Source organism: Pseudophryne corroboree, chromosome 4 (genome assembly GCF_028390025.1).
Source record: "Pseudophryne corroboree isolate aPseCor3 chromosome 4, aPseCor3.hap2, whole genome shotgun sequence".
Taxonomy (NCBI): Eukaryota; Metazoa; Chordata; class Amphibia; order Anura; family Myobatrachidae; genus Pseudophryne; species Pseudophryne corroboree.
The window spans coordinates 284,428,209-284,435,422 of NC_086447.1; the positions used below are offsets into that span (position 1 = coordinate 284,428,209).

Below are 7,214 nucleotides of genomic sequence, written 5' to 3' on the forward strand. Positions count from 1 at the left end.
GCGCCTGCTTAGTGCCGTATGACCACTTCTCCTATCAAGGTATGCACGAACAGCCAGCGGCATTACATCCCGAGACTCCGCCTCCCATTCTACGCCACGCTCCGTCACCACCCTCTACCCAACGTATCCACACGGACTGCTAGTAATAATTCGTCCCGAGACTCCGCCCCTTATCATACGTCATGCCCTGTCACCCGACAGCTGACCGCAGCTCCTCAGCGTCAGCTGTTATCCCCGGCCCACCGACCATGAATCGCCTGGCCATTGGACAGCACTTACTTACTAGCTGCCTCTAAATCATACTCCTCACACACCCCTCTAACCCGGAAGTGAACAAGCCCGTCCAGGGCGAAACTCGTTTTCCACGGGGGGGGGGGGACCACACACGGAGTGAATCTTCAGCTCCTCCACGGGCACCTGACCATGCCCTGACCTGCCTCACTATTTCCTATTCCAATTTTTGGTGACCGTAAGCCCATTGCTGTTCTGTGTACAACGTGCAGAGACAGCAACACCTTATGTGCATTTATTAACATGCTATACTAGACTATTGTATCAGATCTGTATAGTACACATACAGATCCCTGTCATAGCGCTGGTGACCGCAAGCTCACTGCGGTTCTGTGGACACTGTGCACAGACAGCAACACTGGATGTACATTTATTAATTTGCTTTTTTTCTACTATATGTGATCAGACCTATGTAGCACACTTACAGTTCATTTGTATAGTGCTACCACCTATAAGCTAAAATCTTCCCCTTATCCCTTTTCTTCTTTCCTGATTCTCTAAAACAAATATTTGTAAACTATCCCTTTTTCTTCTTTCCTGATTCTCTAAAACTAATATTTGTTAACTAATTTATATTGGTATGCTGAGCTTTTACCAGCAGAGGCCAGTATATTGTCACAAAACTATTTCATTGACTGTGATCCTCAGCACGTGTTTTTGAATTACCTCATTTATCCCAAGATGTATGATGATTATTGATGTGACTCTTCAAGACTATGTTCAAAATATCATGAAGATTTCTCTAAAACAAATATCTGGTAACTAATTTATATTGGTATGCTGAGTTTTTACCTGCAGAGGCCAGTATATTGTCACAAAATTATCTCATTTACTGTGATCCTCAGCACGTGTTTTTGAATTACTACATTTATGCTAGGGGTTTGATGATTACTGATGTGACTCTTCAAATTTATGTTCAAAATATCATGAGGATTTCACTGATAATTTAATCATATATTTTCATGCCCCTTGTTCATACTATATATTTTTTTTTTCGTGGGCTCTCATCTACGATTCGCGGAGCACAATACCACAGATGTGGGATTTGATGAGCTGTGTCTAACGTAGAAAGCAGACCTACCTATTTGTACTGTACTAATTCATCTCTTTCTTTGTGTATACTGTTTTCAGTTTCTTTCATTCTTCTCTCTTTCTTTTTCTTCTATTTTCTATTTCCTATTAGGTGCACTCTCATTGGTGCACTGGCATGTAAATTCTCTACTATCATACCACGCTGCCAATGCCCGATCTTGTCCAATCTTGGAAGCCAAACAGCGTTGGGCCGGGTTAGTACCGGGATAGGAGACTTCCTGCGAATACCCGGTGTTGTAGAGCAGGGATTATTTCCCTCTCCATGTGAGTTGCGACGCCAACAGCAGTATCACCACTAACTCTTATTTCCCTCTCTTCATTTGAGACTCACTACCAATTTGTGTAATTCTATGTGGCTTACGTTATGAAGACAGGTCCTGTCCAATGCAGGAGACTATCCATCCCTTAATTAAGTAGCCCTAGTGGGACGTACTTATCAAATAATTCTTATGACCACTCCTTGGTTCCATCAATACAGATATTCTGTACTGGTCAGGGGAAATGGGGGTAAGACAAACCAATGTCTACAACCATTCCATTCACATTTGTGATTAAACAGACCAGAACATTTTTTTAAATTGTTATTAACACACTCCTTTTCTCTTATATGGATCAGTTATATGGGTACTTACATTATAAATGTCAACATTAAAAGTTATGGCCCTCATTCCGAGTTGTTCGCTCGTTCTTTTTCATCGCATCGCAGTGAAAATCCGCTTAGTACGCATGCGCAAAGTTCGCACTGCGACTGCGCCAAGTAACTTTACTATGAAGAAAGTATTTTTACTCACGGCTTTTTCTTCGCTCCGGCGATCGTAATGTGATTGACAGGAAATGGGTGTTACTGGGCGGAAACACGGCGTTTCAGGGGCGTGTGGCTGAAAACGCTACCGTTTCCGGAAAAAACGCAGGAGTGGCCGGGGAAACGGTGGGAGTGCCTGGGCGAACGCTGGGTGTGTTTGTGACGTCAACCAGGAACGACAAGCACTGAAATGATCGCACAGGCAGAGTAAGTCTGAAGCTACTCTGAAACTGCTAAGTAGTTAGTAATCGCAATATTGCGAATACATCGGTCGCAATTTTAAGAAGCTAAGATTCACTCCCAGTAGGCGGCGGCTTAGCGTGTGTAACTCTGCTAAAATCGCCTTGCGACCGATCAACTCGGAATGAGGGCCTATGTTTTAAGTATTTCCCTTTATATGGTATAGGAATTTTCCTTTCTTTCTAAGAGTGCGCCCACACAAGAGCCTTCTTTTTTCTCCCTTTTTTTTTCTAGCGTATGTACTCTCTGGCTCTGGGCGCACCACCAATTAGGACAACAACATTGATTGAAGTAAAAAACACGTTTTTTTCTTCCTTCTCCTCATTTTGGAGTGTTTAATTGTCCAAATTTTGGTTCTCTAATATCAACACAGCACTAATTTGACCGGTGCCCGATCGCCCCTTGCCTAGTCACATGTTCTGAACACCACACAGCTCACAATATTCTTTTTAGGCCAAAAGGTTGCACCAAGGAAACTGGATGACTAAGCTAAGCGACAGAAGTGGACGGCACAAACACATGGCACATCCAGGAGAGGCACTGCAATGGCAGAAAGGATGGCAGTTTTACAAACTATGCCCAAAAAATGCTCTAAAAGATGTGCAAGATGGAATTGTCCTTGGGCCCTCCCACTAACCCTTATGTTGTATAAACAGGACATGCACACTTTAACAAACCAATCATTTCAGAGACATGGACTGCCACACCTGTGGCTGAAATGATTGGTTTGTTTGGGATCCCACAAAAAAATAAGCAATTGATCTCTCCCTGCACAAACTGGCTCTACAGAAGCAATATGTTGTAATCATCCTCTGATTCCTCACTCGCCTCAGTGTGTACATCCTTGTCTTCACAGACTATTAATTCATCCCCGCTGGAATACACCATCACAAGTCCCTCTGTACTTTGTAGAGGTAATTGCTGGTAAAAGTATTCATCATGGAATTTGTAATTCATTTTGATGAACAGAATCTTTTTCACATTTTTGGGACGTAACCTCCTACGCCGATCACTGACAAGGTTCCCGGCTGCACTAAAAACTCTTTTTGAGTACACACTGGAGGGTGGGCAACTTAAGTAAAACAAAGCCAGTTTGTGCAAGGGCCTCCAAATTACCTTTTTCCTGCCAATATTGAAGCAAAGTGTCTGACTTCCCCAATTGTGATGCTATCACTAAAATAGTCGTTAACCATTCTTTTAATGGTGACAGCATCATTTGCAGTGACATTAAACAGGTCAGTAATTGTAAGCAGCTCCTTCAGTCTGGACCAAATTTCAAAACTTGTTTGTTACTGATCTGCAGTTCTCTTAGGAAAATTTAGTTTTTTCCTCACAGCTGCAGTTGCAGGAGAAAATAAAGAAGGAGATGTTGCTGTGTCACATCCACTTGAGCTGACAAATTTCTCACCAGCAGGTCTTTGCACCTCTGCAGATATGTGTCTGCCAGAAACAAAGAGACAATGTAGGCTTTAAACCTAGGATCAAGTATGGTGGTCAAAATGTAGTGCTCTGATTTCAACAGATTGACCACCATTGAATCCTGGCAAAGCGAATGAAGGGCTTCATCCAAAAGTCCAACATACTTAGCGGAATGGCTACATTTTAGCTCCTCCTTCACTTTCTGAAACTGCTTTTGCAAAAGCCTGATGAGGGGAATGACCTGACTCAAGCTGGAATGTCTGAACTAACTTCACGTGTGACAAGTTCAAAGAGTTTGAGAACCTTGCACAACATGGAAATCATTCTCCACTGTGCTTGAGTCAGGTACATTTCCACTCCTTTCCCTATGTCATAGATGGATATGTAGGCTTGAATGGCCATCCTCTGGAGCATATAGAGAGTAGAATTCCACCTCGCTTCTACCACTTGCTTCAAGTGACGGCAGGATAAGTTCAAGAGTGTTTGCTTGTGCTCCAGTCTACAACACGCAGTCGCTGAATGTCAAAAACGGCCACAAATTTTTCGCCCATGAACAGCATCTCCTGCACACCCCTGTCATTTAAAAAAAAAATTCTGCACCACCAAGTTAATTGTGTGAGCAAAACAAGGGACATATTGGAATGTTCCCAGATGTAAAGCTCTCACAATGTTGGTGGCATTGTCAGATTTCACAAATCCTGGGGAGAGTCCAAGTGGGGTAAGCCATTGTGCAATGATGTCTCTCAGTTTCTTTAAAAGGTTCTCAGTGATGTGCCTCTTACTGAAACTGGTGATACACAGTGTAGCCTGCCTAGGAATAAGTTGGCGTTTGTGAGATGCTGCTGGTGCTGCTGTTGTTGCTGGCCTACAGGACTATCTTCCATCCTGATTGAAGAGGAAATTGATGATAAGGGTGTTGGTTGTGTGGATTGCAGGTGCTTGGATACAACAAAAGAAAGGGAGCTAGGTGTCACTGTACTGACCATACTCCTAGCCAAAGTTATTTAACTTGAAAATGACATTTGATGAATACGCTGCAAGTAACGTATGAGGGACAATGTTCCTAGGTGGTTAACGTCCTTACCCCTACTTATTGAGGATTGACAAAGGCTATATTTGGTTTGACACTTTATTGTCCGGATTTGTGGAGAAATAATTCCACCTAAAGACATAAATTTTTTTGGTATTTTGCCCAGGCATGACAATGGGCTTTTTCATCCCATGGCCAACAACAGTCTCCACTGGTGCCTTATTCAAACACACTACATCACCATCAGAATCTTCTACGTCAACTTCCTCCCCAGCACCAGCTACACCAATATCCTCCTCATCCTGGTGTATTTCTTCAGTGACATCCTCAATCTCAATGTCAGCACATGTACTGGCACTGCTCCTCTTAACACTTGCAAAAGGCATGCAAATGAAGGAAGGAGCCTACGGTTAGACATGGAAACCATGGACCCACTTGGACTTTACTTGGGAATTTTTGATATTTTTGAAGGTACACTTGGTTCCTGTGCCTTTACAAGTTTCCTTTTTTTTAGCTCTTCTACATGGAGGAGGGCTTACATTATCATTAGGAGCAGCAGAACCACCAGTCATAAACAAAGCTCAAGGCCTTAGGATGTATAGCAGTAGTGTATGGCAGTAGTACTAGTTGTCACACCATGTACTGCAGCCACAGTACTAGTAGTCAGAGTGATGCACCAATAAAAATAATTTTTTATTGGCTCACACACAGATATATAGCAGTAGTGTACGGCAGTACTAGTAGTCATCACTGAGTGACGCACCTATAGAAATTTAGTTTTTGCTCTGGATCACACACAGATATGTAACAGTAATGTATGGCAGTACTAGTAGTCGTCACTGAGTGACGCACCAATAGAAATGTATTTTTTGCATGGGATCACACACAGATATATAGCAGTAGTGTATGGCAGCCGCAGTACTAGTAATCAAAGTGATGCTCTAATAACAATATATATTTTGCTCTGGTTCACACACAGTTATATAGCAGTAGTATACGACAGTACTGAAAGTCATCACTGAGTGAGGCACCAATAGAAATAATTTTATTACTTTGGATCACACACAGATATATAGCCATAATGTACAGCAGCAGCAGCAGTGCTAGTATTCAGAGTGATGCACCAATAAAAATATATTTTTTTGCTTTGGATCACACACAGATATATAACAGTAGTGTACAGCAGCCGCAGTACTAGTAGTCAGAGTGAAGGACCAATGGAAATATATTTTTTGCTTTGGATCACACACACAGAGGATATATAGCAGTAGTGTAAAGCAGTACACAGTTCCTTAAAGACAGATAACACCTGTTCCTATACACAGCCACAGTATGCTACTATGCAGCGCCCTAACAGTGACAGCACACCTAAGCACTCAACTCAATTCTCCTGCAAAACAACCCCTCTGCTCTCTCCTGCCCCCCTATGCTCTCTCACCTTGCTTTCTCCTTCCCTAACAGTTCAGAAGTAACATGGCCTTACTGTGCACCATCCAATTCCGGAGTGAAGATGTGGCCGATCACCGGGACTATATATAGAATCCATAACCCACAAGATCTGACAGCAGGATGATGATGTTTTGCCTCATTTTCGGATCTGACTCAGGAGCGCAAAACTGAGCCTGACTCAGATCTAGGCCCGGATCGCCAAGTTCGGGCAGGTTCGGTTCTCAGGGATCCAAACCTGCTCATCCCTAAAAAAAAAAAAGACATTGACATCTCATACATTTACAAGTTAGCCATTTGTATTAATGTGCATGTATCCCAGAACTGCATGTTTTATGAAATATTGACTTTGTTATAGAGTAATTTCCACAATGTTAGTGATAAAACTATTGTTAAGCACTATTGTGAGCAGCATCCTACATTGAATGACTAAGTACAATATTTTAATGTATATGATTATGACCAGTGGCAGTTCCTGAAGTGGGGCTACAGCACAGTCCAAAATTCAAACAGGGGAACCACACCAACTGTCACACTAAAGCTGAGTACACACTAGACAATATGTCCACTGACAAGGCAGATTGGACAGACATATTGTGGGTAATTCAGACTGCATTGCTGCAGCAGCAGTGATCACATCCTGATTCACTTTGGGCAGTGCGCTCGCGCAGCGGGCACACTGTGCGTGTGCACCATGGGAGCCCAGTGAGATGCTTCTGCCTGATTGACTGATTGGCAGAGGTGGTCGTGAGGTGGGAAAGGGCGTGCCAACGGGGTTAGAATGCCATTGGCGGGGCGTGGTCCGGACAACGCAGGCGTTTCCGGACCATTGAGGGGACGGGATGCGGCAGCTGCGTGATGTCACAAGATACCTGGAACACGGTTATTAGTGGC

General features: G+C 43.1%; 1 pseudogene; it reads left to right on the top strand.

The window, feature by feature from the left end:
• The first annotated feature begins 1,507 nt into the window (after nt 1–1,507).
• On the top strand, nt 1,508–1,626 carry LOC134913785 (5S ribosomal RNA; annotated as a pseudogene).
• The last annotated feature ends 5,588 nt before the right edge of the window (nt 1,627–7,214 follow it).